Here is a 19,105-nt window from a genome sequence, read left to right as displayed (position 1 = left end):
TCCGTTAACCTTCTGTTCAAAAAATTAATATAACCAAAAGCTTACCTTTAGATGCAGGGAGGTTTCTTAATCGACCATTATTTTAACCGAACATTTACTTGCCCGTTATTTTAGAACCTCGTTGACTAAAACAAAACTAGCAGGTCCGCGAGAGTAAAAATATAAGCATGTGTGAGAGTCAAGCATCTCATGGTATGTTTGTTTGAGGTAAAAAAAACACATTTATGAATTCTTTCATCAAAAGTAGCGACCTTGACTTTGTTGAGGTGTCTGCCTTGCATGGGTTGAGACAATTCACATGCCCGGGGAGGAAGCCAAAAAATTTCTTCAGGGAGCTAAATATAAATCTGTAACACCATAAATTGATAACTATTTTAATTATAAATGAAATAAGTTGATTAAAAATTTGATTGTTAATGTTGGACTTCATCCTCCATTCACACGTAATCGTTCAGGCCCAAATTGGAAGCAATTTGGCCCGAGCCCATGAAATTAATATATTAAGACCATTTGGTAGAATTTGCATACACTCAGCCCGAGGTCTCGAAGAATGATCAAATTGACCGAGGTGGCTTTAGCAAAGGTCAACTCGATCCGTATTCGCGAGCTCACCTTAGCGAATGTTAGCTCACTCAGCAAACTAAACTGCTTCCTTGAACACCCGGACAACGCACATTATCCACATTTTGAGTTCTTTAACCGTTCATTAGACCGGGCCAGAGAAGACACGTGACTCCCAGAACACAGAAGTGACCCGGATCCGACGTACGTCGTCACTACTACAAATTCACGTTTTTGGTGCGGAATAGTATTAGGTGCGACATGTCGCACCTAATTGTCGCACCTAAGCCCATATTCGGTGCGACATGTCGCACCGGATACTCATCCAGATGACTAAAAATTTCGCTAATGTTTAGTGGTATTCGGCGCGACTTAATATGAAATTCTCGCACCTAAATGTATTAGGTGCGACATTCGTCGCACCGAAAGGTATTAGGTGCGACCAATGTCGCACCGGATGGTTTTTAAAATTAAAGTTATCAGCCAAATCCCTCCGAATTTTTTTGGATCTAGGATTTCATATTAGGTGCGACATTGTCGCACCCAATATGGAAAGGGATTATAACCCGATCGAGCCTTCTTCTTCTCTTTCACTCGTTCACTCATCTCACTCTCAGCCTTCTCTCTCGCCGCCCAAGTCTCCTCCCTCTCCACTGCCCTCTCTCTCACCGCCGCTGCGAAGTCGCCGTCACCGTTCTCCTTCAAATCTGCTATCTCCGGCGTACCCCTCCACTCCCCGCTCTCCCTCAACCTGCGCCGCCCCTCCGAGACGTCCGACCAAACGCTCTCAGGTACGTCCCCCTCTCTCTCTCACTGTCTCTCAATCACACTCTGTCTCTCTCTCTCTCTTCCAACCCCGCCGGCCGTGACCAGCCTCGCCCGCCCCGCCGCCCGGACCAGCCTCACCCGCCCCGCCGCCCGGACCAGCCCGCCCACTGCCTTGACCAGTTTCCCGCCGTGAGCCTCGGTGAACCGACATGTAACCAACCCGAGCCGCGCACCTCAGCTGAGCCCGACCCCCTCGACGAGCCCGCTCCATCCTTGACGACGAGCCCGCCCCGCGACCGTGGATGTATGAGTTCCCCTCGTTGATGTTTTAGTCTTGGAATTTGTTTTGTTGGCCATGTGGTTTAGGAATTGATTTTGGATTTGATTTTTTTTTTTTGGAACGTGATTGGATTGGTTATAGATTTTGGATTGGTGAGATTTTGGATTGGTTAGAGATTTTGGATTGGTGAGGTTCGTTACGTTTATGTGAAATTGAATTGAAATGTTTAATTTAGTTTAGTTTTAGATTATCGAAATTATTTGAATTGAAATTGAAATGTTTATGTGATTGTTACTTAGTAATTTCGTTAGTTACCACAACCAACAAAAAAGAGAGCTGTCCCAGTTAATGACATGAATTGATAGGCAATGATAACAAGATACAAACTCTGATTATTAAGGTAAGGGGTTGGTTTTTCTCATGAGAGGGTTGGGTTTGGTTCTGTAGGAAATCTTGGATCTGAAAAGATGTTGAATTGAAATGTTTAATTTAGTTTAGTTGTAGATTATCGTAATTATTTGAATTGAAATTTAAATGCTTATGTGATTTAATTAGTTAAGTTAATTTACTATTTTTCGACGGCTAATTAGTTTAATGGATGTATGTTGAGTTGAATTGGTTGTTTAATTTGATTGCAATTTGTTGAAAATTTGATTAATTAACTAATTAGTAACATGTTTAGATAGATTAATTAGTAATATATATGAATAAGATAGTCTTGGTTGGTTATATATGTGGTTTTTTTTTAAATTGCAGATTTTGGTTAGTCAATATTATAGGGGAAACTCTGCCGAATTTATGGTAGAATAAAACGTATTTGTCAATAAATTTACTCTTTCGACAATATATTTTAACGAATTAACTAATTTTTCGAAATTGGTTAACTCGTTAATGAAATCAGTAGTGAAGTGAATTTGTATTAACGATTCACTCTCAATTTCATAACAATTCACTCTAAATTTCAAATATTAACGTTTCACTTTCAATTTTACCTCTCAATTTTCTAATAATTTACTCTTACAAAATGAATTCTAACGATTCATTTTTATCTCTCAATTTCTCGTCTCATTCAGCAGAATGTCAAATCCAAGTAGAGATTGGATTACTGCGAACAATCGGTTGAGTTTGCAATATAAAACAGGGGTTAACGAGTTTATCCACCTTGCAAGTAAACTCCGAAGGAAAACAGTCATTATCGTTGTCCTTGTAAGTCTTGCAATAACGTGAGATGGCTGGACATCGGGGTCGTAAAGAATCACCTTTTGAACAAGGGGTTTATCGCGGGATACACCAAATGGTATCATCACGCCGAGCGTCATGTGCTTACCCAAGTAGAAGATGCCAGCGAGACTAACCAGAGAGGAGTCGGTGGATTGCACGATGCTCTCCATGATATAACGGATCACGAGGACTTCGACTATTTTACGGATCCGACTCCGAATGGAGTGCGTGCTGAGGAGCAAGTGGAAGACTTATTCGTCGAGTTGGAAGCAGAATTGTACCCTGGATGCAAAGAGTTTTCGTCTTTGTCGTTCTTGATTTCGTTGATGCACATCAAAGTCACGAACCATTGGACGAACAAGTTGTTGTCAATGGTGCCCACAAGAAGAGTTGTAGTCTTTATTTTGTACATTTGATGTAGTAAAGTCTCATGAAGACTCTTGCTTGTAATTGCCTATTCATTTAATAATAAAGTTGAAACGTTCATTCATTCTTTCTTTGTTTGAAGCTTTATGATAAAACCTTAGTCTTTTAGTCCATAAACAAACTTAACAACTTACGAAGAGACAAATGTAGATTTGCATGAACAAACTCTTCGTAGTTTGCTTAAAACGATATATTCGCAATCTTAGGGTCAAAGGACTATTGACCTCAGTATGATTGTTAGAAGAATCTATGATGTCTGGTTATGAGGCATTGAGAGTTGGAGACTCTATAGTTCTTCTAGGTATCTTCCGAAGGTACTGAATTGACCAGTGCACTTCTAGAGACAAGATAAGAACAAACCATTTAACCTCTTATGTCTCGAAATCACTACGTATGAATTGCATCATGCTTACCTTAATCCTGAAATGAGACATGCCATTTCACAGCTTAGTATTCTCATTTGAGAAAGTCAGAGTTCGAACTCACTATGTGATTCCGAACAGGGCCTATTGGTGAAGTACTAAGTTGTGAGAATGTCATGAGTAACTTTGTGAAGTTCTCATAGATATGGAATTCATGTACAAGATTGCTGAAATGCAATGTATGTCACCTCATGCTTTGTTCCTTGGAGTGTGAATAAATGAACTGGCCAGTGTCCAAACTGAGTCCTGACTCTTTTGGACGAAACAATGTGACTTGTTAGCTCCTCGTCAATACATTGTTTCTAACTTATTCACAAGCGACAAAGGAGTTGAGGAAATAACAGCTAGAAGGGTAAAATGGTAATTTAGTAAATCCCGACTAGCTGATGACATTCATGAAGGGTAAACATAGATAATATTCAGTGGATCCGCTCATCATAATTAGGTTGAATTCTTGAGTAGAAAATAAATTCATTTGAACCGAGAGATTTTCAGTGTCAACTCTTTAGTGGAGTCAGTTGGCATTAAGCTAAACTTGGAAAAGGTTTGTGAACTTTTGAGTCCAAGTGTTTAGCTCAAGCTTTGTTCATTTGGGTCCATGAGGTCACTGTCACGAATCACATCGAGTAGGAATAGTTAAACTGGAAGCTAAGTCAAAACAAGAACGAAAATTGTCAAAAGGGTAATTTTGTCTTTTGAGACATAGGATGAAATGGATGTCAATAATTTTTGACAAGTTCATTTGATGACTTAATGTCACTCGGCCATATTGAAATAATTGGGCCTTGTGAGTTAATTTCATTTCATGAGAATTTTATTGAAAATTCTTAATGGGCCTTTCTCATGTTGTCATGAACAAATGAAGAAGCTTCTAGAAGCTCCTTCTAGAATGAGTTTGGGCGCCTACCCTATAGAGAAATAGGAGAGATTATTTTGTGCATAAATGTATCAAGATACTTGCCAAAAGAAAAAGAGGAAACAAATTTGCATGATGATGCTTTAGGGTAATCGGCCAAGAGAGAGACAAGGCAAGGCAAGGAACAAAAATGGAAACAAATCCAAGCCTTCAAGAAGGCATCCTTGGCCGAGCATCTCAAGTGGGAAAAGAGGTAATTGGCTCATGAATATGTGATATTCTATAGAAGAGGAAACTAGCTTATAGAAGGTGAGACATCTCCTATAAATAGGAGCCCTTTTCTTCACAATTCATTCAATCCAAGTTTAAGAGATTTGAGAGACTCTCTCTCTAGAACTTTGGCCGAACTCCTCTCTCTCTCTCTAGTTTTTTTCGATTTTGTTTTGGCACCTAGGTCCTCATTTGACCTAGAGTTTAGCTCTGCGACTTCAAGACTTGTTCTTAAGTCGTAGTGTTTAAAAGTGCCCACTCACTAATTCCTTTTCTCTCGACTGATTTAGTGATAGAAACTTTCGTGGTTGCTCGAGGTGCCGAGGAAAGAAAGAGGGACGTGCTGCGAGGGGAGACGAGCGTTGCAACTTTCTAAGAGCTTCTCAAAGATCAAGCTTCAAGAAAGGTTAGTAAACTTCTTAGCTCATAATAGTTTTTAATTACGTGTACTTGCTCTTTGTCTAGGTTAGTAAAAATTGATTTACTTGTAAAAGAAAATTTTTAAATTTCCGCCGCTTACCGTAGCGTTAATTTTTTTCTTAAACCCTAGATCGATTCCAACACAAGTCGTTTACAGAATTGTTGCAGCTCTTAAGGAAGTCTCATCCAATTGGTAACCGAATTCCATAAAAACACTACGAGGCAAAGGTGAAGCTGAAGCGTTTCGGCATGGGATATGATATGATCGATGCGTGCATCAACGATTGTGTGTTATTTCGAAAAGATCTCGAGAAAGTTGAAGTGTGCCCAATTTGCAATGAGAGCAGATGGAAGCCAACCGAGAAGAATGTATCACGAAAGATATTACGATACTTTCCCTTGAAAGATCGATTGAAGCGATTGTACGCTTCTCGACACACGTCGCTTGAGATGCAGTGGTACATTTTTACCAATTGTCCAGAAATCGATCCGTATTTGATGTAAGTGAATCTTTCATTTAAATATGTACATTATCTAGCTCATTGATTTACATCGAATTACGTAACGTTAACATTGAGCATTTTGGAACTTATACAAAATAACTCTGAAGCGGGAACTGCAGATTCTGATATCGAAGCAATGCACAGAAAAGAATTCAAAATTTGGTTTGCGAAAAAGGTAAACTGAAAGGATTCATTTGCTGAAAGCATACTAAAACTGCTAATGACATCATCTTAATTTGCATATTCCAGCAAATGGTATCAGAGCTATGGTCAAAGATTAGCATGTACATGTATTTAAAAATATGAGCTTGAAAATCGTTTTCGAAAGTTTACTAATTTTGTGACAAGTTAGAATTGTTATCTTAGATTTTTTTTAATTTATTGCTCTTGCCTTTAAATTAAAAATCATGTTGATTTTCTATGAGTTTGAGATGTTTTTAAAACACATTAGAATCAGTTCTAAAATTTTTAAATTTTTTATATTGAAAAACGTGTTTTTAAAGGTTTGAGAAATTTCGAGTAAAATTTTGTGACTAGTTTTCTTGTCTTACTAGTTTCTTATTTTTACTTGAATCGTTTTATGCTTGTTGTTATTTCTTTTATGCCTTGTTATTACCTTGCTAATAAAACACAAATAAAAGATTTAACAACCTTCATAAAACGTTCCGTTACACTCGATTCTTTTTCGCACCTAAAAAGGACCAAGCTTTAATTATTTCTTTTTCTTCGAGCAGGAGTAAACCCGCATTAAAAGTGGGATAACTCTCTGCTCAGAAATCGAAATTTAATGATTCTTGAATCAAATTAAATCTCTGTCTGTCCTCTGTCCAATGCCACCGGTTTCGGCTCAAAACGACATCGGAGCCGCCAGATATGGCGATTTTACTCCGAGGTGCGCGGCTGTGCTGAAACTCCAGTTTTTTGGAAATCCGGATTTTCAAAACTAGTTTGAATTTTGAAAAATCGTTTTCGCTTTCAAACTTGAAAATATTTTGTCATCCAAATCAAATAAGTTTTCAAAATGTTTTCAAAACTATATCTATATCACATATGTTCAAAATCTATATGCTCTTGAAATATTTGAGTGGGAGGTCTCCTTGTAGACAAGCCGAAAAATAAAAAGATGTGTAATCTCAAACTTTCAAGTGTTCGAGTGAGTTGAAGTTCACACTTCCCTCATGCACTTTCCCGAAATAGAAAATAGGAAAAGATCGAGTATGTACCTTGTGCCTTTATGCACTAATACTGCTCTGAACATGTCGATCTAGGATTCTCTTCTAGTTGTCCGCTCTGTCGCTCTCTAACTAGGAAATCTGTTTCCGAACTTATAAGAGCCGATGTACCAACTCCAAAAACTAAGTGGGAGGGTTATATTTGTTGTTTGTAACCCGCGATCCCCAACACTAATGAAAGAAGCAATTAACGTGGGACTAAGAGCCGCTCTTGCGACCCTCACTTAAATGAGAGTACTCCAAGGCGTTCTTGCTTCGATCATTGCTCTATGAGCTACGTCCGAGAGTGAGACGATGATGGCAAGGCCTCCCCTTGGGGGATTGTTTTTCAAAGTTGACCTTTTGGACTAAGTGGTTGGTTGCACACTTAGGCTCAATCCCTAGTAATCCTCCCTTGAGGCTCTGCGAAAGGATGTGAGTGATCAAACCAATTTAAAAGGTGGCTAGTCAAAATTGATGTATTGACATCTTGGCTAAGCATTAATGATGTGTCATTTACTTATAAATGGAGATTTTTTGAGGCCTTCTCTTGAGGGAGTAAATTATCGTTTGGTTTATAACACCTTTGGATTTTATAAAAGTCTTAATAAAACTTAAATCCTAAACCAAAGACTAATCATAAACTTGTTTAAACTTTTATAGGCAAAATGTCTCTCAACCCTCTCTCAACCATTCTTTCCTCGAATAAACTCGAAGGCGACAATTACGTCGACTGGAAACGTAACCTCGACATAGTCCTTACTGTCGACAAGCACAAATGGGTTCTCACCACCCCCTGTCCTCAAACGAATGAAGATTCGACGCAAGAGGAAAAAGACGCCCTGGCGGCCTGGCTTCGATCCGATGAGATTGCGAGGTGCTACATTCTGGCATCGATGAACAATGTGTTGCAACAACAACATCGTGATTACGAAACTGCCACCGATATGCTCTACAATCTCCATGAGATGTTTGGAGGGCAAGGACGTCAAGCTAGGCAACAAGCGGTCCGACAATTCATGAACTATCGTATGAAGGCTGGAACTCCCGTTAGAGATCATATGATGCTGATCATTAGCTATCTAAACGAGATGGAGATCCTTGGATCCGAGATTGATGGGGAGACTAAAATAGATATGATCTTGGAAACTCTCCCCGAAACCTTTGATACCTTCAAGTTGAATTATTCCATGAACAAGCTAGAGTACACTGTTACCGAGCTCATGAAGGAACTTCAAACCGCTGAGGCACTCACTAAGAAAAAGAGGGCTAAAGGAGAAGTACATGCTACTGCCTCCACCTCTGGATCTAAGAAGAGACCTCGCAATGCTGAGAAGAAGAACCAACCTAAGGTTCAAACGAAGAAGAAGGTGCCAAAGGCTCCGAAGGTTGACAAGTCTAAAGACAAGTGCCACCACTGCAATGAGCCTGGTCACTGGCGTAGGAACTGTCCTGCCTACCTCAAAACCAAAGTAAAAGGTATTGTACTTGTTACTGAAGCTTGTTTAGTAGCTGATAATGTATCATCGTGGATTATTGACTCCGCTGCTACTAACCATATTTGCTGCTCCTTAACTGGTTTTAGGAAAAGCGAAAGCTTAGAGGATGGCGACTTCTGCTTCAAGTAGGGTGATGGGAGCGTGGTGTCTGGGAAGGCTGTGGGATCCGTGACGCTATCTTTTGAAGATCGCACTTTAAATTTGAATAATGTTTATTATATTCCTTCCTTTGGGAAAAACTTAATATCTGTTGCTCAACTTTTAGAGCAAAATTATTATTTAAAGTTTATAAAGAATGGAATTCGAATTTCTTTTTCTAATTCTTTTGTCACTGATGCATGTATGAAGAATGGTCTTTTTTACATCTATCCCACTCAACCTTCTCTTATAGACACCGAAATAGATAACGATCTAATTAGGGAGCCAAAGAGGATCAAACTTTCTGAATCCTCCGATCTAACAAAATCAACATACCTCTGGCACTTGAGACTTGGTCATATCAGTCTAGATAGGATTAAGAGACTTGTGAGGGACGGTCCACTCCAAGCCTCTGCAATAGGTTTACTACCTACTTGTGAATCCTACATAGAAGGAAAAATGACTAAGCGACCTTTCTCCGATAAGGGTCGAAGAGCCACTGAGTTGCTGGAACTAGTACATTCTGATGCATGTGGTCCGCTCAACCAACAGGCACATGGAGGATACAAATACTTCGTTACCTTCACCGATGATTACTCACGATATGGGTTTGTCTATTTGCTCAAACACAAATCCGAGACCTTTAACGTATTTAAGGTCTTTAGGGCTTTAGTGGAAAAGCAAACTGGCAAAGTGATCAAAACCCTTCGATCTGATCGAGGTGGTGAGTATATGTTTGGAGAGTTCGATGACTTTCTTAAAGAAGAAGGTATCGCTTCTCAGCTTACCGCACCTGGCACACCTCAACAAAACGGAGTGTCAGAGAGAAGAAACCGAACTCTTATGGAGATGGTTAGATCAATGATGAGTTACTCATCACCCCCTCTTTCCTTTTGGGGATATGCCCTCGAAACAGCCGCTTACATTCTGAACCAAGTTCCGTCTAAAACGGTTCCTGGCACTCCTTATGAACGATGGACTGGCCGTAAAGTGAATCTTGGCCGCATCAGAATTTGGGGTTGCCCTGCACACGTGCTAAGGCAAAAGACTAGCAAGTTGGCTAGTAGGTCAGAATTGTGCTTGTTTGTGGGATATCCAAAGGAAACCAAGGGTTTCATGTTCTATAGTCCCGAGGACGATAAGACTTTCGTTAGCACGAATGCTCGTTTCCTTGAGGAGGACTTTATGAAGGATGCAAAACCTAGAAGCAAAATTGTGCTTGAAGAAAAGTTGGGTGAGGAAGCTTCTACCTCATCTGTAAGAACTGTTCTTACCCCAACTGAAACACAACCTAACTCATCAGAATCTCGTCAAGTAGTACTTCGACGTAGTGGGAGGGCTACTCAAAAGCCTGACAGGTACATGTCTTATGGAGACTCTCTTGTAGCCGTCTCTGACATGGATGATCCTGTTTCCTATAACCAAGCGATGGCTTGTAATGAATCAAACCTTTGGCTTGACGCCATGAAAGTTGAAATGCACTCGATGTATGTCAACAAAGTCTGGAAACTTGTAGACCTTCCTGAAGGGATTAAACCCGTAGGGTGTAAGTGGATATACAAGAAGAAAAGGAGTCCTGATGGGAACGTCGAGACGTTCAAAGCACGACTTGTGGCGAAGGGTTATACCCAACAAGAAGGGATTGACTATGAAGAAACCTTCTCGCCAGTTGCGATGCTTAAATCCATCCACATACTCCTATCCATAGCTGCAGCTCTCGACTATGAGATCTGGCAAATGGATGTCAAGACAGCCTTTCTGAATGGCAATCTTGACGAGCGCATTTACATGGCTCAACCAGACGGTTTCGTGGAAGAAGGTCAAGAGACCAAGGTTTGTGAGTTGCTTAAGTCCATTTATGGATTAAAGCAAGCATCTAGGTCATGGAATATTAGATTCGATGAAACTGTAAAGAGCTTTGGCTTTGAACAGTCAATAGATGAGCCTTGTGTTTACAAGTTAATACACGAAGGCAAAGTTGTGTTTCTGGTACTATATGTCGATGATATAGTACTCATTGGTAATGACGTGGGTAAGTTATCTGAGGTTAAGGTCTGGCTAGCAAAGCAATTCGATATGAAGGATCTAGGAGAAGCCGCGTACATTCTGGGAATCCAAATCTTTCGAGATAGGAAAAACCGGACCCTGTCGCTCTCTCAAGCATCTTATATTGATAAGGTGATGGATCGCTTCTCGATGCAAGACTCCAAGAAGGGTCAAACACCCTTTAGGCATGGAGTTTCACTCTCCAAGGACCAGTCTCCCAAGACTGCACAAGAGATTGAAGACATGAGGGAAATTCCTTACGCCTCTGCCGTAGGAAGCCTCATGTATGCTATGCTTTGCACTAGACCTGACATCTGTTTCGCCGTTGGCGTAGTTAGCCGTTTCCAATCCAACCCTGGACCCGAGAACTGGATTGCTGTTAAGCATGTTCTTAAGTATCTTCGAAGAACTAGGAACTTGATGCTTACATACTCAGGTACTGACCTGACTATGACGGGATATACCGACTCCAATTTTCAAGCGGATAAGGATTCCAGGAAATCCACTTCGGGATCTGTGTTCATCCTTAATGGTGGAGCTGTTGTGTGGAGAAGTATTAAGCAATCTTGCATTGCTGACTCCACAATGGAAGCAGAATATGTGGCTGCTTGTGAAGCATCCAAAGAGGCTGTATGGCTTAGAAAATTCCTTAAGTATTTGAAGTTGTTCCAAACGTCGACGAGCCCATGACCCTTTATTGTGATAATAGTGGGGCTGTCGCTAACTCAAAGGAACCTAGAAGCCATAAGCGCTCTAAGCATATTGAGAGGAAATACCATTTGATTCGAGAGATCGTGCAACGCGGAGACGTGGAAGTGAAGAAGATCTCAACGGTGGAAAACCTCGCAGATCCATTCACCAAGGCCCTAGCGAACAAGGTCTTCGACCAACATCGTGAGGGATTAGGCATGAAGGACTACACACATCTTCTTTGAGTCAATTGGGAGTTTGTTGTCAATGGTGCCCACAAGAAGAGTTGTAGTCTTTATTTTGTACATTTGATGTAATAAAGTCTCATGAAGACTCTTGCTTGTAATTGCCTATTCATTTAATAATAAAGTTGAAACGTTCATTCATTCTTTCTTTGTTTGAAGCTTTATGATAAAACCTTAGTCTTTTAGTACATAAACAAACTTAACAACTTACGAAGAGACAAATGTAGATTTGCATGAACAAACTCTTCGTAGTTTGCTTAAAACGATATATTCGCAATCTTAGGGTCAAAGGACTATTGACCTCAGTACGATTGTTAGAAGAATCTATGATGTCTGGTTATGAGGCATTGAGAGTTGGAGACTCTATAGTTCTTCTAGGTATCTTCCGAAGGTACTGAATTCACCAGTGCACTTCTAGAGACAAGATAAGAACAAACCATTTAACCTCTTATGTCTCGAAGTCACTACGTATGAATTGCATCATGCTTACCTTAATCCTGAAATGAGACATGCCATTTCACAGCTTAGTATTCTCATTTGAGAAAGTCAGAGTTCGAACTCACTATGTGATTCCGAACAGGGCCTATTGGTGAAGTACTAAGTTGTGAGAATGTCATGAGTAACTTTGTGAAGTTCTCATAGATATGGAATTCATGTACAAGATTGCTGAAATGCAATGTATGTCACCTCATGCTTTGTTCCTTGGAGTGTGAATAAATGAACTGGCCAGTGTCCAAACTGAGTCCTGACTCTTTTGGACGAAACAATGTGACTTGTTAGCTCCTCGTCAATACATTGTTTCTAACTTATTCACAAGCGACAAAGGAGTTGAGGAAATAACAGCTAGAAGGGTAAAATGGTAATTTAGTAAATCCCGACTAGCTGATGACATTCATGAAGGGTAAACATAGATAATATTCAGTGGATCCGCTCATCATAATTAGGTTGAATTCTTGAGTAGAAAATAAATTCATTTGAACCGAGAGATTTTCAGTGTCAACTCTTTAGTGGAGTCAGTTGGCATTAAGCTAAACTTGGAAAAGGTTTGTGAACTTTTGAGTCCAAGTGTTTAGCTCAAGCCTTGTTCATTTGGGTCCATGAGGTCACTATCACGAATCACATCGAGTAGGAATAGTTAAACTGGAAGCTAAGTCAAAACAAGAACGAAAATTGTCAAAAGGGTAATTTTGTCTTTTGAGACATAGGATGAAATGGATGTCAATAATTTTTTACAAGTTCATTTGATGACTTAATGTCACTCGGCCATATTGAAATAATTGGGCCTTGTGAGTTAATTTCATTTCATGAGAATTTTATTGAAAATTCTTAATGGGCCTTTCTCATGTTGTCATGAACAAATGAAGAAGCTTTTAGAAGCTCCTTCTAGAATGAGTTTGGGCGCCTACCCTATAGAGAAATAGGAGAGATTATTTTGTGCATAAATGTATCAAGATACTTGCCAAAAGAAAAAGAGGAAACAAATTTGCATGATGATGCTTTAGGGTAATCGGCCAAGAGAGAGACAAGGCAAGGCAAGGAACAAAAATGGAAACAAATCCAAGCCTTCAAGAAGGCATCCTTGGCCGAGCATCTCAAGTGGGAAAAGAGGTAATTGGCTCATGAATATGTGATATTCTATAGAAGAGGAAACTAGCTTATAGAAGGTGAGACATCTCCTATAAATAGGAGCCCTTTTCTTCACAATTCATTCAATCCAAGTTTAAGAGATTTGAGAGACTCTCTCTCTAGAACTTTGGCCGAACTCCTCTCTCTCTCTCTAGTTTTTTTCGATTTTGTTTTGGCACCTAGGTCCTCATTTGACCTAGAGTTTAGCTCTGCGACTTCAAGACTTGTTCTTAAGTCGTAGTGTTTAAAAGTGCCCACTCACTAATTCCTTTTCTCTCGAGTGATTTAGTGACAGAAACTTTCGTGGTTGCTCGAGGTGCCGAGGAAAGAAAGAGGGACGTGCTGCGAGGGGAGACGGGCGTTGCAACTTTCTAAGAGCTTCTCAAAGATCAAGCTTCAAGAAAGGTTAGTAAACTTCTTAGCTCATAATAGTTTTTAATTACGTGTACTTGCTCTTTGTCTAGGTTAGTAAAAACTGTTTTACTTGTAAAAGAAAATTTTTAAATTTCCGCCGCTTACCGAAGCGTTAATTTTTTTCTTAAACCCTAGATCGATTCCAACACAAGTCGTTTACAGAATTGTTGCAGCTCTTAAGGAAGTCTCATCCAATTGGTAACCGAATTCCATAAAAACACAACGAGGCAAAGGTGAAGCTGAAGCGTTTCGGCATGGGATATGATATGATCGACGCGTGCATCAACGATTGTGTGTTATTTCGAAAAGATCTCGAGAAAGTTGAAGTGTGCCCAATTTGCAATGAGAGCAGATGGAAGCCAACCGAGAAGAATGTATCACGAAAGATATTACGATACTTTCCCTTGAAAGATCGATTGAAGCGATTGTACGCTTCTCGACACACGTCGCTTGAGATGCAGTGGTACATTTTTACCAATTGTCCAGAAATCGATCCGTATTTGATGTAAGTGAATCTTTCATTTAAATATGTACATTATCTAGCTCATTGATTTACATCGAATTACGTAACGTTAACATTGAGCATTTTGGAACTTATACAAAATAACTCTGAAGCGGGAACTGCAGATTCTGATATCGAAGCAATGCACAGAAAAGAATTCAAAATTTGGTTTGCGAAAAAGGTAAACTGAAAGGATTCATTTGCTGAAAGCATACTAAAACTGCTAATGACATCATCTTAATTTGCATATTCCAGATTTATGACATGAAAGTTAGTGGTTCCGACGTGTCCGAAGAGCTTTACGCATTGTCTACGGGATCTATGGAAATTGCTCATCAGTATCCGAGTTGCTTTGTGAATGGCATGAAGTTCATCACTCATTGTCGTGATAACCAACGAATCACCCAGAATAGCGGTGTTTGTGTGCCCGTGAACTGTTGTCAATGGTGCCCACAAGAAGAGTAGTAGTGTCTATTTGTGTACATTTGATGTAATATAGTCTCACGAAGACTCTTGCTTGTAATTGCTTATTCATTAATAAAAGTTGAAACGTTCATTCATTCTACCTTGTCTATTTGAAACTTTATGATAAAACCTTAGTCTTTAGTCCATAAACAAACTTAACAACTTACGAAGGGACAAATGTAGATTTGCATGAACAACTCTTCGTAGTTTGCTTAAAACGATATATTCGCAATCTAAGGGTCAAAGGACTATTGACCTCAGTACGATTGTTAAGAGAATCTGTGATGTCTGGTTATGGGATTGAGAGTTGGAGACTCTATAGTTCTTCTAGGTATCTTCTAAAGGTACTGAATTGACCAGTGCACTTCTAGAGACAAGATAAGAACAAACCATTTAACCTCTTATGTCGTCACTACGTATGAATTGCATCATGCTTACCTTAATCCTGAAATGAGACATGCCATTTCATAGCTTACGTATTCTCATTTGAGAAAGTCAGAGTTCGGACTCACTATGTGGTTCTAAACAAGACTTATTGGTGAAGTACTAAGTTGTGAAGATGTCATGAGTAACTTTGTGAAGTTCTCATAGATATGGAATTCATGTACAAGATTGCTGAAATGGAATGTATATCACCTCATGCTTTGTTCTTTGGAATGTGAATAAATGAACTGGCCAGTGTCCAAATTGAGTCTTGACTCTTTTGGATGAAACAATGTGACTTGTTAGCTCCTCGTCAATACATTGTTTCTAACTTATTCACAAGTGACAAAGGAGTTGAGGAAATAACAGCTAGAAGGGTAAAATGGTAATTTTGTAAATCCCGACTAGCTGATGATATTCATGAAGGGTAAACATAGATAATATTCAGTGGATCCACTCATTACAATTAAGTTGAATTCTTGAGTAGAAAATAAATTCATTTGAACCGAGAGATTTTCAGTGTCAATTCTTTAGTGGAGTCAGTTGACATTAAGCTAAACTTGGAAAAGGTTTGTGAACTTTTGAGTCCAAGTATTTAGCTCAAGCTTTGTTCATTTGGATCCATGAGGTCACTGTCACAAATCATATCGAGTAGGAATAGTTAAACTAGAATCTAAGTCAAAACAAGAACGAGACAAGTTTTACGAAAATTGTCAAAAGGGTAATTTTGTCTTTTTGGACATAGCATGAAATGAATGTCAATAAATTTTTTGACATGGTCATATGATGACCTAAGTCACTCGGCCATGATGTGTTCATCGGGCCTTGTGGATTAATTTCATTTCAAAGAATTTTACTTGAAAATTCTTAATGGGATTTTCTTATGTTGTCATGAACAAATGAAAAAAAATCTAGAAACCCATTCTAGAAGCCTTGCACGTCCAACCCTAGGAAAAGAAGGCTGAATTTCGTTCATGCCATAGTGTGAAAGAGAGTTATTTTGTGCAATAATGTATGAAGATACATGCCAAAAGAAAAAGAGGAAACAAATTTCCTCAAGGAGGAAACTATGTTGGGCGGCCAAGGCAAGCAAAAGAGGAAATAATTTTGCTTCTAGAAGCCTCAAGTCACACTCCCAAATGAGAAAGGGAAATAAGGAATATTTGCTCATGAATATGTGATATTCTATAGAAGATGAAACTATCTTATTGAAGGTAATCCCTCCCCTATAAATAGAGGGCTTATTCTTCTCATTTCAATTCATCCCAAGTTTTAGAGATTGAGAGTTTCTCTCTCTAGCTTGGCCGCCCATCCTCTCTCTCTCTCTCTCTAAGTTCTTTTCGTTTTTGTTTTGGCACCTAGGTCCTCATTTGACCTAGCGTTTTTAGCTCTTCGACTTTGAGACTTGTTCTCGAGCCGACGTGTTTAAAAGTGCCCACTCACTAATTCCTTTTCTCTCGAGTGATTCTTGTGATAGAAACTGTCGTGGTTGCTCATGTTGCCGAGGAAGGAAGAGAGACGTGCTACGAGGGGAGACGAACGTTGCAACTTTCCAAAAGCTTCTCAACGTTCAAGCTTCTAAAAAGATTAGCAAATTTATAATGCTCATAATAGTTTTTATTTACGTGTACTTGCTCTTTGTCTAGGTTAGTAAAATCGTTTTACTTGTCAAAATAATTTTTTTTTAATTTTCGCCGCTTACCCAAAGCGTTAAACTTTTTCTTAAACCCTAGATCAATTCCAACATGAACGAGTTCAACTTTTACGGTCGAATGGAAGACGTAATCGTGCTGAACTATACACATAATTGTTGTGTCGTATTGTTCAAATGCATATGGTATGGTGACAAGTACAATGCAGACGTATAGTACACGTTGATAAGACCACCGGAGCAACGAGTTCTTATACTACCAAAGAGTGGTTTATAGAAGAGCCGTTTATACTCGCGACTCAAGCGAAGCAAGTGTTTTACATCCAAGATCTCGTTAAGGGTCGCGAATGGGAAATCGTTCAGGAATACAATCATCGAGGGATATGCGACATCCCTGAAGTTGACCCGACCACTTCAGCATCGATTTCGTTGACAATAGAATTGTCAAATATCGACCGTCTTAATCATCGACACAAAACCGCTAGGGCCGAGCTTGTTACTGTTGTTGAAGATGATGAAGAAGTGGATGAAGAAGATGAGGCATGCACCGTTTTTGAGGGAGACGATGTTGATGTCGATACTAACATTACATCAAGTGACGATGATGAATGACTAACAATATGTAATAATAACCACAGTTGTCGAGTACTAATTAAATAGTAAATACTAACTACAATTTATTTTTCAGGATGTCTACTTCAGGTCAGGACCCATCTAGAGGAGAGCGTGATCCCCCGCTGATGCCAAGGAAGAAGCGGGGACCAACGACTGGCCTCGTTTTTGCGAGAGCTGGTGTTGGGACCCCTGGAGCGAACATAGTTCGCTACGATCAAACACAGCAGGCATTTTACCAAGACGTCAGGGAGCAAAATCCGTTGATCGGGACGTTCCAAAACCGATTGGGAAACCTGATCAAGAGTACCATTCCAGTCGACCTCCCAGACTGGAATCATGTGACTTCACAGAGTGTGGCGGCTCTTATGAACTCGATTCATAACGAGTATCACTTCGTTTACGCTCATCCCGACACTGGCGAGCTAGTGTCTGCAGATCCTATTCGCAACAAGATTGATATCATTCGCGATGCGAAGAGGATGCGCCATGGCCAGAAGTCGAGGTTGTCAGCTCTTCTTCAAGACGTTTTGTGGGAGTAAAGATCTCGCTAAAAATGAAACTCCCGAAAGCTATAACCAGGAAGCCTGGTTGAAGGCAATAGAGACGTTCGACTCGTTGGAGCATAAGGTATGAGTTGAACTTCTGATGGTTATTTGAATTTCTTAATATTGTACTTAACGAATTTATGTCTCACAGGCAAAGTCTGTCCGCAACCGGAAAAATTCGAAGAAGAGGAAGACGAAGGCGAGACAAGGGTCGCTTAGTTTTTTTGGTCATCGCTCGAGGAACGTAAGTCGCTTAATATTAATATGCAATATATATGTGATTCATATTTTAATGTTGAAAAATTACAGCGAAAGAAAGATGGGAGTATGGGCTCGGCTTTGGCGATATGGTCAGAAAAACACCATGACGCTAAGGGATCGTGGACGACGTACTTCGCAAAGTCACAATTTGTAAGTTATTTGTTTTATTTACTATATTTAATTACTTAAATTATTCTTAAACTAGAAGCTAAGTGAAAACAAGAACGAGACAAATTTTTACGAAAATTATCATAAGGGTATTTTTGTCCTTTTGGACATAGGATGAAATGAATGTCAATAAATTTTTTGACATTGTCATATGATGAAAAATAAAACTTAAACCACTCGGCAAATGAAGAGATTATTGGGCCTTGAGGATTAATTTCATTTCATGGAATTTTACTTGAAAATTCTTAATGGGCTTTTCTTGTGTTGTCATGAACAAATGAAGAAACATCTAGAAGCTCCTTGCCAAAAGAAAAAGAGGAAACACATTCCCTCTAGGAGGATAGTTTTGGGCGGCCAACTATAGGCAAGTGAGAAGCAAATCAAAAGAGAAAACAAACTTGCTTCTAGAAGGATGGTGTTACACGTCCAAGGCAAGAGAAAGAAAGAGGAAATATTTGTTCATGAATATGTGATATTCTATAGAAGAGGAAACTACCTTATTGAAGGTAATCCCTCCCCTATAAATAGAGGCCTCATTCTCATTGTTTTCTCATTCCACATAAGTTAGAGATTGAGAGCTTCTCTCTCTAGACCTTGTGGCAGCCCATCTCCTCTCTCTCTTTATGTTCTTTTCGGTTTTGTTTTGGCACCTAGGTCCACATTTGACCTAGTGTTTTAGCTCTTCGACTTTGAGACTTGTTCTCGAGTCGTCAAGTTTAAAAGTGCCCACACATTAATTCCTTTCTTTCTCTAGTGATTCTTGTGATAGAAACTTTCGTGGTTGCTTGAGTTTCCGAGGAAAGAAGAGAGACGTGCTATGAGGGGAGACGAACGTTTCAACCATCCAAAGGCTTCTCAATGTTCAAGCTTCTCAAAGGT

This window comes from Urtica dioica, chromosome 9, assembly GCF_054948205.1.
Source record: "Urtica dioica subsp. dioica isolate 48M chromosome 9, U.dioica_male_clone48M_v1_H2, whole genome shotgun sequence".
In the NCBI taxonomy this organism is placed as follows: domain Eukaryota; kingdom Viridiplantae; phylum Streptophyta; class Magnoliopsida; order Rosales; family Urticaceae; genus Urtica; species Urtica dioica.
The sequence above is the reverse complement of the archived record's forward strand: the minus strand, read 5'-3'. Positions refer to the sequence as shown.